A 15233-nucleotide genomic window follows, 5' to 3' on the forward strand; every position below is an offset into this window, starting at 1 on the left:
TCCGTGGGGTGCGGATCCCTTGCAGTCCGGAGGGGAATTGACCACTAGTTCGCTGCGCATAAAAGAGAAGCGCTCATGGCCCTGGAACTCACCGCCCTGGTCAACCAGAAGTAAAGCAGTGCGTTCGCCCATCATGTGCCGTGGCCATTGGAGAGAGATGGTGAGCGCAGGAAACCAACATGGGAGATCCGTCGCCGCACTCGGGGAGAGAGAAAGGGGGGGAGTTTGTCGGATCGTGTGGAGCGAAGGTCGCGGTGCCCGGGCCTGCCAGAGAGGTTCGCTGATGAGCGTAGAAGTTCATCGGGGTATTGGGTTTGTTTCTTATGGAGTCCATGTCCGCGCGACGGGATACTCCCCGGGGCAGCCGCAATTTCTCGTGGGATCCAGAACTAGCCGGGACCACGCCGCTCGGGACCAACCCGTTTTCCCATCGCCATTCGTCGATATGGTGCTTACTATCTAGTTTGTCATACTCTTCTCTCTCTATTTCTCGGGACCATGCACGATTTAGATCACTGCGGCGGGGTTTGGGGAAGAACCGCGGCGAGCTTGTCGCCGTGTGGCGTGCCGCGCCACCGCGATGCTGTGCCAGGGAAGAAGATGAATGCGTGGCCGTGGATCTCGCGATGGATGGTGTGGATTAGAGGAAAGGGTGGAAGAAGCCGGGACCGTAGGATGGTAAACGAATGGATTAGATCAGATTCCGCGTACCCCTTGGCATCGCGGGATCCAGACGGTTGGATCGTAAACGTGTGGTCCGGATCTGAGCGGGATTTCATAAAGCGCGTACCTAATCGGGGCCGATGGGCAGAGATCGGACGGCCTGGATTCATCTATACACCTTCGACCTGGCCATCTTTCAAAAGAACCCCTGCAGATTTAGAAATTCAACCCGCCGTCCACTGTGGGTAGATCTGAGTCTAGGCAATCTTATAGATTAAACCCTGCCTTCTCTGATATTTGAGGCGCGGTCCAGGGAAATATAAAATCAGAGAAATTGATTTATAAAATAAATTTCTTATATAAAAACAATTCTAGAACTTGTTTAATTCATATAAAATTCATATGAAGTCCAAATCAATCCATTCCAATTTCTATAATTTTATAATATTATTGTTTATCAATTAGTGCCACTATTTTTACATGAAAGTCACATTAAATTTATATCCTATTTAATCTTATACAAAACACCTAGAATCTTTAGAAATTCATAACTTAAAATATATACCTCCGATTTGATCCATTCAAGTTGTGTTAGTCTCATACAAGTATTTACTACACATTAACAACATTTATTATACCATGTCTCATTCTTTTCTAATTAGATCTTTATTTAATTTATGTTGGTTTGTGTGGTTAAACTGCTTATCATTATAATCTACTAGAATATGATCTATGGTCAATTCATAACTTAGACTAAAGTTGAGATAATTATTTAATAACATCTTATATGATTTATATTAACCAATTTATAATATAGATTGATATTTTAACCACATAGATCTTTTATAAATCATAACTCCATGATCATAACCCCGATTTTAGTGGTTCTCGATTCTGCGATCTCGTAGCTTCGCGTAGACCATTATTATTCAATTTGTTCTCTTGTTTGGTGTGATGTTAATTTTGTCTATACCATGTTTGTTTGTATTTCTACGACTAGCGGTGAGGTCACGAGGATTTGAAGAATCACCCTGGCACCTGGAATCTCAAGTGCGAGGCAAGTTGTGCCCTTGACCACTTTTATACCCCCAATAATGTTCTTTAATGTCATTTATACATGCATAGGTTTAATTTTGATGGGACCCAATAGGTCACCCTAGTCTGTTTATCCTTTTTACCTTGTTTATCTCTGAATCATTTGGGTAGTTATGTTGTTGCTTTACATAGTTTTGGGTTAATATTTCATTATATCCATGTTCCAATTATTCTGTTATGTTATTTATGTTCATGTCAAGATCATTAATGTTAATTGGAACATGGAGCTTAACTTGAGAAACACGTGCCACCACAAGGGTGGAATGGGATGCCCTTGTCTAACTAATTAGGAAAGCTAGTGGAAGAGTACCTTACCCGAAAGGGGCAAGGGCAGTAGGGGAGTTGCATGCAAGGAGGTTCTCGGGTTGATTTTACTGCAATGGCGGTCAGATGGGAGATTCTTGCAAGTGCTCTTCCCATAAACTGTAGCGGGTTTTCGGAAGCTAGTGGAACTTTGTAAAGGCTTCGTAGTGGATCCCTAGCCATTCACCTCGGTAGTGTCTAAGGGCCTTGCAAACCCTGGCGACATGGGATACATGACTTGTGGGTACAGGGTACAACCTCTGCAGAGTGTAAAACTAGTATACTAGCCAAGCTCACGGTCATGAGCAGCTCAGGACTCTCGCATGATTAATTTATGTAACTTAAATTCAATTTGTCATTTGCATTTGCATGGTATTATTTATTATTAATTTTGTTCTATTATTTATTATGGTTTGATATTTACTTACATTTAGCAATTGCTAATAAAATTTGACCACCTTATTAAAAGCAATGCTCAGCTTTAACCCCTATTGTTGATCAACTTCACACATCACATGAACTCCCACCTTTGGTGAGTTCATGCACATTATTCCCCACAACTTATTGAGCGATGAACATGTGTGAGCTCACCCTTGCTATCTCACACCCCCATAGGAGAAGAACAAGTGGTTCCAGAGGAGCCACATATCGAGGAGTTCGATTTGATCTAGGTGGCGTCTCCCAGTTGACTTTCTGGTGCCAAGGATGGATTTTAGATCCTTTTATATTTATCTTTTATTTTGTAAGACTTTCGGTATGTGATAAATACTCTGATTATTGTGACATTTATCTCTATACACTCTTTTATTATATATGTTGTCTTCTTTGGCGCATGTATGAGATGCACCCGGCTTTATCCCTTAAAACCGGGTGTGACAGAAGTGGTATCAGAGGAAATGTTGACTGTAGGACGAAACCTAGATAGAACTGGACAACCATTACCTACTTACCTTACTCTGATTCTTTTCTAAACTCATCTTAATCTTTTCTCATCTATTTCCGCTTTACTCTGATTATTCTTACCTTTTCCTTCTAAAGACAAATGTGGATTTCACACTTTGAAATCTTATGCCTAAAGTGACCTTTTAGGAATAGGATACCTAGTCTTAGGAACAAAAAAAACTATTTTTAAGTATCTATACGCTTGAGTGTTTGTTCTTGTGATATCTGTCTGATTTGGATCTTTGATTGAGTGAGATGAGTTGTGGAGTAATGTCCACAATTACATCTGCATATACGTATAGATATAAATATAAATAAATAAAAATCATAAGATGAACTAGACCAACTAAAAGTACCCCCACTAGAATATATCCAATAGATCCATCTTATCTTGGAAGGTTCTCCCTTATCTTAATAGATCCATCTTATCCTACAAGATTGTCTCTTATCTTAATAGATCCATCTTATCCCGAAAAGATTCTATCCTATCCCAATAGATCTAACTAATCTCAAAAGATTCTATCTTATTCTTAGAGACTCATCTTGTCCTAATAAGCATACTTATCCCCACCACTTTGCTTATCTCATAATAGTGTAACAAACATGATCTATTCCAAAATTCTTATCTAGTCTAATCTGGTTACACTAATTTAATTCTGATCCCATCTAATCTGGTCAGATCTAAGCTAATGGACAAACATGTTAGATGATACTGGTAGAAGATATTGGATCCTACTTTGACAAGTATGTTTTAATCTAAATAGGAGTCTTAGTCCAACCTGGCCATATGCAACTACCTTAACCATTCGATGGTTGCATAACCCCTCCGTTTTAACCCATCGGAGATTCTGACCTACCTACACCATATAATCCATCCTATCTCAAAAGATTCTAACAGATATTAATAATATATGTTCTACCTTGGTAGATCTACCCAACTTAAACTAGTCTGATCTAGTTATATCCAATCTAACCTAGACCCTACCTAATCTGACATTATCTAATCTAAATGAAGTTACTTAAACAAGTGATTTAATGCTGGTGACATAGATTAGACCATATTCCTATAAGTGGATTTTAAACCTAAACTGGTGTCTTAGAACAACTCGTCCGTGAATCCATGACCTAACCTATGTTACATGTTGCCCAACCCATTTATCCAAGAAAGCAAAACTCTGTTTAATCCACCTACCCCATGTAACCGCAATGGTTATCCCTACTCAGATAAAGGCATCCAACCCCACAACCGATGGTTCTTAAAATAGACCCATGAAGAAGGTTAACCTCGACAATGAAGGATACGAGTAGAAACAGATCTTCAGATGAATCAAGATCCACCATACGAAATAAAAGTCTCCCTTACTTAACTTTCTTTTGGCTCCAAATCTTCTCTACACTCACCTAATAGCTAAAATCTGAGGTACCCTTGTTTTCTAAGCCTCACCTGCTAATGGCATGAAAATTTTAGGGTATAAAAATATATACTAATTGGAAGTTCCACTGAGATAAAAAAATATAATATAATTTCATAAAGATAAAGTCAGCTGGATATGCTCAACTAAATGGTATCCTTAAAAAGGACTATGGAATCTAGTGTGATCTAATCCAATGTGGTCTTCTTAAACAGATTAGTGGTACTTGGACCCTTCTAGCAAGGTGTAGACCAACTTAACCATGAGTATAAGAGCTAACTGTCACACCCGGTTCCAGGGGTAGAGCCGGGCGCATAGCATATGTGTGCCAAGATCCATTTCCACACATATGTTGACGTCACAAGTGTAATATATCAAAAGACAATGCAATAAAGGCATAAAGAGAGTAGAATACTTTATTACATCATCTGAATCATTGTATCTTTAACAAGTATCACATCAAAGTAAGGAGGAATTAAATAACATGGGCAATCTCCCACAAGAAGATGACCGACGCATCGTTAGACTTAGAATTCATCGTCGAAATCTCCATCAAAGTCTCCAGCATCACCCTCTGATCAAAATATTAGCAAGGGTGAGCTCACTTATGGTCGGGCTTAGGAAATAAGGGAAAATTAATGCAGGTATAATAAGGTGAGGCTAAGGTTGAGCAGTAAGCATTTTAGTTGGTCAACATTTTATTAACAACACATGTCTTACTAATAAGTGTGAATCCCAAGTATCCCATTTAAACAAAGGTATAATAGTATATCAAAAACAATTAAGTGAAACCACTTAAGCAAACCATTGGTAGATCATCGGATCTCGATTTATTTCCATCTTCAAGTTCAATTATCATGTGAGGAGTCCACGCTGCTCATAACCGGGAGCACGGCTGATATATCAGTTTTACACTCTGTAGAGGTGGTACAACTTTACCCACAAGCCATGTATCCCATCTAGCCTAGGTTGATCGGACCCATAAACACTACCAAGGTGAATGGCTAGGGATCCATTGTGAGGCTTTCACAAAATACACTTAATACAAAGCAACCCACTAAGCTTTCTAAAGTCGGTGTGGAGGCCCTCTGGGTGAGGTACCTTAGCCAAGAATACGTCCCCATGTTAACATGAGCTACCACCACTGCCGCTTCCCTTCTTGCCCATATTTCAGGTAAGGTTGCTAGGTACTAAGCATCTAAAGCTAATTACCAAAGCCAGAGCCATGATAGCACTCGTGGTTGCACTGTTATCCTGGGTGGTCACTCCATGTTCCGTTAAATATAAAATAATCTTGTTTAACCATCGGGTTAATATCATAATGCTAATTTCAATTTTGGAACATTAATATCAATTAATGAGTGAAATCAAAATTTTTAAGTTGAGCGGTAGCACAAATTTGCAAAGCTTAATAATTTTCTAGGGTAATCAAGGAATACAGTTGGTAAATCTAGGAATTTATTAATTAGGTAAATCCCATCAAATTATGCAGTATATCAAAAAGTAAACTTTATTATATGCATTAATTGGGTACAAATAGAATATGCAGAGGGAGAATCCACTTGCCTTGCTCAAAAGTGTCCTGCGGTTTGTCCTCAAACAAATTCGAATCCTCTACCACACAATCAGCTTCTAATAATGTCGTACGTTGCCATACAAAGAGAAAACATACACTAATAAATAAACATACACCAGTACAGGGTAATCATTCACCATTACATACATATTAACACATCACACTTATCACACCATAAATACGCCCTAAACGCGTAAATGCTTATTAATCCAATTATGACTATTAAAGCGAGTCATAAACGGTGAAATTATGAGTAGGTGCTATAAATATAGTCTTAACTAGTATTAATACGTATCAAAAAATCCTTTATGAAAATAAATACTAGTTATTACTAATAAATAGATTAATAGATTTTATTCTTTTTATTTCTAACTTGAATTATTGAGTATAGCTAAAATGAATCTATTAACATTAATATTCTAAAAATCAATATAAATCACTAATTGGACTTTTTATAACATAAACGGGGTTATTTAGACATAAAAAGTATTTTACTAACTCTTAAGAATTTAAGTGCTATACTCGCGAACACGTTTATTTTGGCTAGTAAAAATCTATTTTCCATACTACTAGTGGTATTTTCTCCTTTCTTTCTAAAAGAATATATTAATAAAATAATCGGATATAAATCATCTAAAATCCTATAATGTTTTTGTGGTCATGAATTCTTATACTATTTACTAAATCCATTAAAATTAACCTATGAATATAATTCTCTAAATAATTTCCAAAGTTCGATGTGGCCAAAGTTAACTATAAAATTCTCTATCTAGTGTTTTTATCACCAATGTGTGACTACTAACTTTTCGTCATATTTCTCTCTAATCCAAAAATCATCGCATCGACTAACATGAATAATCATGGTGCAATACTAATCGCATATATCTACCAAAAAATCCATAGCACACATACATATGAATTTCGGATCACACATGTTCATATTACAACAAAATAAACATACAATTCATGAATTGAATCAAAAGAATTTCAAAAATACACAAATTAATTTTGGGTTGTCTTCAACTTTGGGTTCTCGCTTGTGCAGGGAAATGGAGATAGCTCGGCAAGGGGGTTGGCCGAGCAAGGGAAGCGGGCAGGGGTCCTCGACGTCGGGCGGGCTCTGGCGGGGGCGAGCTCCGGCGAACTCCGGCGAGCAGGGCGCGTGGTGGCGAGCTCCGGTGACGATGGCAAGCGAGGAGAGCTAGACAGAGGGGCGAGCTCGGGTAGGGGAGGAAGAGAGAGCTCGGTGTGGAATTTATAGGGAGCAGGAGGGAGAGGGGAAGGGGCGCCAGGGAGGTTATGGGGCGCTGGCGGTCTTCAAGGAGGCCATCAATGGCGTCGGTTACCAGAGGGAATCATGAGGGAGGAAGAAACGGTCGCATGAAGCTCCATTAATCGTGATGAAGAACGGACATGTGGGTGCACGGCGCTTGGGCTCGGGGTCGTGGCTCGGCCGGTCAAGACTGGGCACGCGTGGGGCTCCTGGCGCGGGTCGGCGTTGGAGTGTGTGGTGGCCGGTCGGGCGTGGCTTCTGGCGCGGCGTCGCAGTTGAGCGCATGGACACGGTGTAGGGCGCTATCGGGGCTCGCGCGGGGCTCGACCGCGGTGGCTTGGGACAGAGGCGTGCGGTCGGGCTGCTCCTTGGTCTGGCGCGGTCGGCTTGGGAAAACCCTGGCAGCGCGCACGTGACAGAGAGGAGCGAGGGGATAGAAGGAGAGAGAGTAGGGGAGAGGGAGAAGGGTAGGGGCGGCGGCGGCTGGGAGGTAGGAACAGGGAGCGCGGCTAGGGTTTAGTAGTTGGGCCCCTAGTGGGCCTTAGGGTTAGGAAGGGTTTTTTTATTTATTTCGAAATGCATTTTTAAATTACTCAAAAATTCATAAAAATTCACCAAAACTATTAATAAATAAAATATTTATTTTTAAACTAATAAGTATTATAGTATTTAATTATTATATTATTTACTAGGATTTTACTTTAAGAAGAATTGCTATTAAATACCCACAAATCAATCATGCGCAATAAAAAAAATTATTACGAATGCAAATAAATAATAAACACTTGAATAAAAATTTATTACCCTATTTATCGTAATAACTAAATTCATTATTTTTAGTTGATGGCTTTTATAGTGTTGCAAACCTACCCCTCTTAAAAGAATCTCGTCCTCGAGATTAAGAAACTTCCGAGAATAACTGGGGGAATTCTGCTCTGAGTTCATCTTCTCTTTCCCAAGTGGCCTCATCTTCCGAATGATGACTCCACTGAACCTTGCACATGTTAATGACTTTACTTCATGTAATTCTGCGAGATGTTTCTAGAATTCTGACACGGTACTCCGAATAAATCAAATCCTCATTGACATTCAGTTCCTCCATTGGTAACTGTTCCTCCGGTACTCTTAAGCACTTCTTGAGTTGTGATACGTGAAATACGTCATGCACATCCGAGAAACTATCGGGTAGCTCTAACTGGTAGGCTACTTCACCTTTTCTTTCCAAAATCTTGAATGGGCCAATATAGCAAGGGGATAGTTTTCCTTTAACCTTAAATCTTTTCATTCCTCTCATCGGTGAAACTTTAAGGTATACGAAGTCTCCTACTTCGAACATCAACTCTCTTCTATTATCAGCATAGCTTTTCTGTCTTGACTGTGCTGTCTTCAAATTTTCTCTGATAATCTGCACTTGCTTTTCCGCTTCTTGGAGAATTTCTGGACCAAATACTTGACTTTCTCCGGTCTGATTCCAATAAAGCGGTGTTCTACACTTTCATCCGTAAAGTGCTTCAAATGGTGCCATTTTTAGACTTGCTTGATAACTATTGTTATACGAGAATTCTGCATAAGGCAAACTTTTATCCCAGCTTCTACCATGCTTTAGAGCGCAAGCTCTTAGCATATCTTCCAACACTTGGTTTGTCCTTTCCGTTTGCCCATCCGTTTGCGGATGATAAGCTGAACTAAAGTTTAGCTTGGTATCCATGGACTCATGTAGTCTTTTCCAAAAGCGTGAGGTAAATTGGGTTCCTCGATCAGATACGATCTTCTTCGGTACTCCATGTAGACAGACAATCCTCGACATGTATAATTTTGCTAACTGGGCTCCAGAGTAAGTTGTCTTCACAGGTATAAAGTGTGCCACTTTAGTCAACCTGTCTACTATGACCCATATTGAATCATAGCCATCTCGAGTACGGGGTAGTCCAACTATGAAATCCATATCGATTTATTCCCATTTCCATTCAGGTACCTTGAGAGGTTGTAGTAATCCTGCTGGTCTTTGGTGTTCGGCTTTAACTCACTGACACACGTCACATAATGCAACATGAGTAGCAACATCTCTTTTCAAACCGTACCACCAATACTTTTCCTTCAAATCCTAGTACATCTTTGTACTACCAGGGTGAATACAGTAAGCTGAATCATGAGCTTCTCTCAAAATAAGTTGGCGTATGAGTTCGATTTCCGGTACACAGATTCTCTTCTTAAACCATACTGTGCCTTGATCATCTTCCGTGAAACCTAGGGCTTTTCCCAAACCAATCAAAGTTTTAATTTCCTTAATTTTCTCATCGGACTCTTGTCCTTTACGAATCTCTTCTTCGAAAGTAGATTCAACTTCCATAACCGTTGCTTCTAATTTATTGAGCATACCAAGGTTGAGTTGTTCCATTTCCCAGCACAATTCCTGTGACATCAAATGAGTAGTGATGTTGTTCACTTGACCCTTACGGCTCAAAGCATCAGCCACTACATTTGCTTTTCCTGGTTGATAATGTATTTCCAAATCGTAGTCTTTGATCAACTCAAGCCATCTTCTTTGTCTTAGGTTGAGTTCTTTCTGAGTGAATATATATTTCAAGCTTTTGTGATCCATGAAGATTTTGCACTTGTTTCCAATCATATAGTGCCTCCAAATCTTCAAAGCATGCACTACGGCAGCTAGTTCCAAATCATGCGTAGGATAATTCTTCTCATGTTTCCTCAATTGTCTTGAAGCATAGGCTATTACTTTTCCTTCCTTCATTAGCACACATCCAAGTCCAAGGTGTGATGCATCGCAATACACATCAAATCCCTTGTGAATGTCTGGCATTACAATATTGGTGTAGTGGTTAGCCTTTTCTTGAGTTCCTCAAAACAATTCTGGCACACTTCATCCCACTTGAATTCTTTACCTTTCTCCAGTAGTGAGGTAAGAGGTTTCACTAACTTGGAAAAACCTTCAACAAATCTTCTATAGTATCCTGCCAATCCAAGAAAACTTCTGATCTTGGACGCATCCTTTGGTTGCTTCCAGTTTAGTATTTCACTTATCTTTCCTGGATCCACTTTAATTCCACCATCAGTAACAATATGTCCTAAGAAAGCAACTTCCTTCAACCAAAAATCACACTTCAAGAACTTTGCGTATAGTTGGTTGTCACGAAGCTTTTGTAGGACTAGCCTTAGATGATCTTCATATGTTTCTTCATTCGGAGAATATATTAGTATGTCATCAATGAATTCGACCACAAACTAATCCAGATATTCCATGAATACTTTCATCAAGTTCATAAAGTATGTCGGTGCATTAGTCAGTCCAAACGACATGACCAAAAACTCATATAATCCATATCTTGTGGTGAAGGCTGTCTTGGGTACATCTTCTGCTCGAATTTTTAATTGATGATATCCCGATCTCAGATCTATCTTCGAGAATATCTTAGCTCCCTTCATATAATCAAATAAATCTTCAATTCAAGGTAATGGGTATTTATTCTTGATGGTTACTTCATTCAAACTTCTATAATCAAATAGAACTGGGGCTCCCCAAGGGGATGAACTTGGGCGAATGAAACTTTTTTCTAGTAATTCTTCTATTTGTTTCTTCAGTTCAACAAAATCTTTGACATCCATTCTATAAGGTCTTTTCGAGATAGGTGCAGTTCTGGGTAATAATTTAATAGAAAACTCTATATCACGGTGAGGTGGCATACCTGGTAATTCCTCCGGAAATATGTCTGGGTATTCACACACTATCTTGATATTTTCTAGGGGCTTTTCTTCCAAATGATTCAACACTGTCTTTCCTTTTGCATTTGTTGGCATGTCTGTGCTAACTTGGATTCTTTCGCCTTGCGGACTTGTCAACGTAATTGTTCCGTTGGCACACTGTATCACTCCATCACAACTTTTCAACCAATCGCATTCAAGAATCACATCAATACCGTTGGATCCTAGGACCACTAGGTTGACTGAAAAATCTATTCCTTGAATCTTGAGATTAACATGGAGGCATGAGTGTGTGGCCTTCATGTCACCTACTGGTGAACTAATGTGTAACATCTTCTTAAGAGGGTGCTTTGGTAGGTTATGCTTTTCCACGAATGACTCAGTTATAAATGAATGTGATGCTCCAGAGTCAAATAAAACTGATGCAGGTATGGAGTTAACAAGGAACATATCATACACCACTTTGGCATCCTCAGGCACTGATTCTGCGGTGCCATGATTGACCCTTCCTTTACTCTGGTTCTGCGGAGTCTTGTTCTGTGCAGATCCACGAGCAGGGGTGTTCTGGTCATTCCTCTGATTGTTGCTCTTCTGAGGTGTCTGCTGGTTGCGCCTAGGGCAGTTGTTAGCATAGTGGCCAAGCTCACCGCACTTGAAACAACCATTAGGTTGGACTGGTGCGTTGTTGCTTCTGGCCTGCGTGTTCATGGCACCACCTTGACGATTCTATGAACTCCCACAAGACCTCTGGTTGGTCTGGGAGTTGTTCCTCTACCAGTTCTGGCTTTGATTGTTCCTCTGGCCTTGTTGTCCAGAGCGTTGCACTTGATAATTATTTCCACCCTAATTTCCAGAGCGGAATTGCAAACCTTGAGCATTGTTCGGGCGAGTGTTCCTGCTGGACTGACCTCGGAACTTCTTTTTGTGGTCAGACAGTTCCCTTCTTTTGCTTTCAAGGCCAATTGCCTTGTTCAACAGAGTTTAAAAGTTGGGGAAGGTATGAATCTGTAGCTGATAGTTCAGAGGTCCAATTAGTCCTTCCAAGAAACGCTCTTGGCGCTTCTCATCTGTATCCACTTCCTCAGGGGCGTAGAGTGAAAGATGAGTGAAGCGATCACGGTACTCAGTGACAGTCATATTCCCTTGAGTAAGGGAAAGGAACTCCTTCTTCTTCAGCTTCATAATTCCTGAGGGAATATGATGAGCGCGGAAGTTAACTTGGAACTCCTGCTAGGTTATGGTATCTGCATTGGGGTGTGCCGCTGTGAAGGCATCACACCAATCGGACGCGGAACCCTCGAGTCTTCCCGAGGCGTACAAGACCTTCTCTCGATCGTTGCACTGGGTGATATCCAACTTCTTTCCGATAACCTTGAGCCAGTCATCGGCATCCAAAGGATCAACCACATGAGAGAATGTTGGCGGGTGATGGCTCATAAAATCCCGGTGTTTGTCTCTAGCCAGGGGTGCATACTGCTGTTGCTACTGGTGTTGTTGATTTTGCTGATTTTGTTGAATCTGCTGCACAGATGCAGTGAGACCCTGTAGAAGCTGCATCTGAGCGGCGATGAACTGTTCCATGTTGGGGTTCGATGGTGGTGGTGGTATCTGTTGACCACGCTGGTTCCTGTTGTTGTTGGGTCCTAAACGGGCGTTCACCATCTGATTGGCCAGAGAGTGAAATTCTTAGACAAGTGGGGAGTAGAAAAGATTCTAGAGGGGAATATCTTAAGTTTATGTTTTTTGTATGCTCTTATGGCCATCAGACCATTGCACTCAAACAAAAATCCAACTCAAACATAGCAACCAACACCATCACATGGTTGTTATTATTATAAAGATAACTTAAAATGAGTATTCAACGTCTGACGCGAGAGCTAACTTATTACAACATAAACTTAAAATTTCTAGAGCAGCCTGGTGACGGATCCGGGCTCCCCATAGCGAAGCCTCTTGCGGGGAGGAGACAACGCCATGGCGGGGACCTGGGCTTCAGGCGGATCCCGTCCTTGAAGTTGGGCTTCCAGGGCTGCAATCCTGGCGTTGGCATCCTCCAGCTCCAAGTGCATCCTAGAGAGATCCAGGGTGGCACTGTCCAGGTCGGTGTTGAGTCCGGCCACTACACCAGCTAGGGTGTTGAGGCGATCCTCACTAGCTCCACCTGGAACGATGCTAGTCTAGCTTCCTCCACTTAGATGCAGAGGGAGATTCCTGAACCTCGTGTCATGCAGGTGCTGCCGGTAGGTGTGACTGAGAGACCATAAAGTCCGTCTGGCAGCATCGCTGACGGAAGCAGCATAGGTGGATAGCGGTGTCAGGGACTCATGGGCAAACAGAGTCCTGAATCCCCTATCCCCTGCATCCATCACCCTGACGTGGATGCGAGTGATGTAGTAGCAAGCCCGGGGAGGCTCGCTCACTCGCCTTGTTTCGTACAAGGGGCGGACGTAGGTTTCTAGCACGTGCAGCACGTCTTGCAGTAGGTTGGGGAAGTGCCCTGTCTTGAACATTGATGTGTCATGTTCGACAACAGGACCAAACCCCATGAAGTAGTCCTGCTAGGCGTAGTTGGCTTCCTCGTTGACATGTTCCTCTTCGTCCTTGTTGTCGTTGTCATCCTCGTCATCGTCGTCCCCAGAGTCGTCTGGGTCGTAGCCTCCGAGTGCAGGAGCTTGAACGGCTGGTGCAGGTGGTGCCGATGTCGATGACCTAGCTGCGAAGGCCAGTGACTCTGCCAACGGGGTGGGCATCGACAGCTATTCCTCCAAGTTGTCCTTCAGGATGACTCCATTCTCCACTCAGATGTGAGGGAGATCCACCGGAACTTCCTCGACTACCATTGGGTAGACAGGGATTTGCCGGGGCGGAGGGGCGTAGCTGGTGTTGACCCGGGTAGTTTGGAGAGTACGAACCATCTATAAGAGAAATGTCAACTCAGTTGAAATTTTAAAGAGGTTAGGCTGATAAAATAATTTTATAAGAATGAAATTAGCAAGTTTTGAACAAATTAGGCTTTCCATTTCTAACTAGTCTAACGACCTAGGGTCAGCATAGCTTTGATACCACTTCTATCACACCCGGTTCCAGGAGCAGAGCCGCGCGCATAACATATGTGTGCCAAGATCCATTTCCACACATATGTTGACGTCACAAGTGTAATATATCAAAAGGCAATGCAATAAAGGCGTAAAGAGAGTAGAATACTTTATTACATCATCTGAATCATTGTATCTTTAACAAGTATCACATCAAAGTAAGGTAGAATTAAATAACATGGGAAATCTCCCACAGGAAGATGACTGGCGCATCGTTATACTGAGAATTCATCGTCGAAATCTCCATCAAAGTCTCCAGCATCACCCTCTGATCAAAATATTAGCAAGGGTGAGCTCACTTATGGTCGGGGCTCAGCAAGTGGGGGAAAAATTAATGCAGGTATAACAAGGTGAGGCTAAGGTTGAGCAGTAAGCATTTTAGTTGGTCAACATTTTATTAACAACATGTGTCTTACTAATAAGTGTGATTCCCATGTATCCCATTTAAACAAAGGTATAATAGTATATCAAAAACATTTAAGTGAAACCACTTAAGCAAACCATTGGTAGATCATCGGATCTCGATTTATTTCCATCTTCAAGTTTAATTATCATGTGAGGAGTCCAGGCTACTCATAACTGGGAGTACGGCTGATATATCAGTTTTACACTCTGCAGAGGTGGTACAACTTTACCCACAAGCCATGTATCCCATCTAGCCTGGGTAGATCAGACCCATAAACACTACCAAGGTGAATGGCTAGGGATCCATTATGAGGCTTTCACAAAATACACTTAATACAAAGCAACCTGCTAAGGTTTCTAAAGTCGGTGTGGAGGCCCTCTAGGTGAGGTACCTTAGCCAAGAATACGTCTCCATGTTAACGTGAGCTACCACCACTGCCGCTCCCCCTCTTGCTCATATTTTATGTAAGGTTGCTAGGTACTAAGCATATAAAGCTAATTACCAAAGCCAGAGCCATGATAGCACTCGAGGTTGCACTGTTATCCTGGGTGGTCACTCCATGTTCCATTTAATGGGAAATAATCTTGTTTAACCATCGGGTTAATATCATAATGCTAATTTCAATTTCGAAACATTAATATGAATTAATGAGTGACATCAAAATTATTAAGTTGAGCGGTAGCACAAATTTGCAAAGCTTAATAATTTCCCAGGGTAATCAAGGAATACAATTGGTAAATCTAGAAAT

Source organism: Zea mays, chromosome 3 (genome assembly GCF_902167145.1).
Source record: "Zea mays cultivar B73 chromosome 3, Zm-B73-REFERENCE-NAM-5.0, whole genome shotgun sequence".
NCBI classification, from domain to species: Eukaryota; Viridiplantae; Streptophyta; class Magnoliopsida; order Poales; family Poaceae; genus Zea; species Zea mays.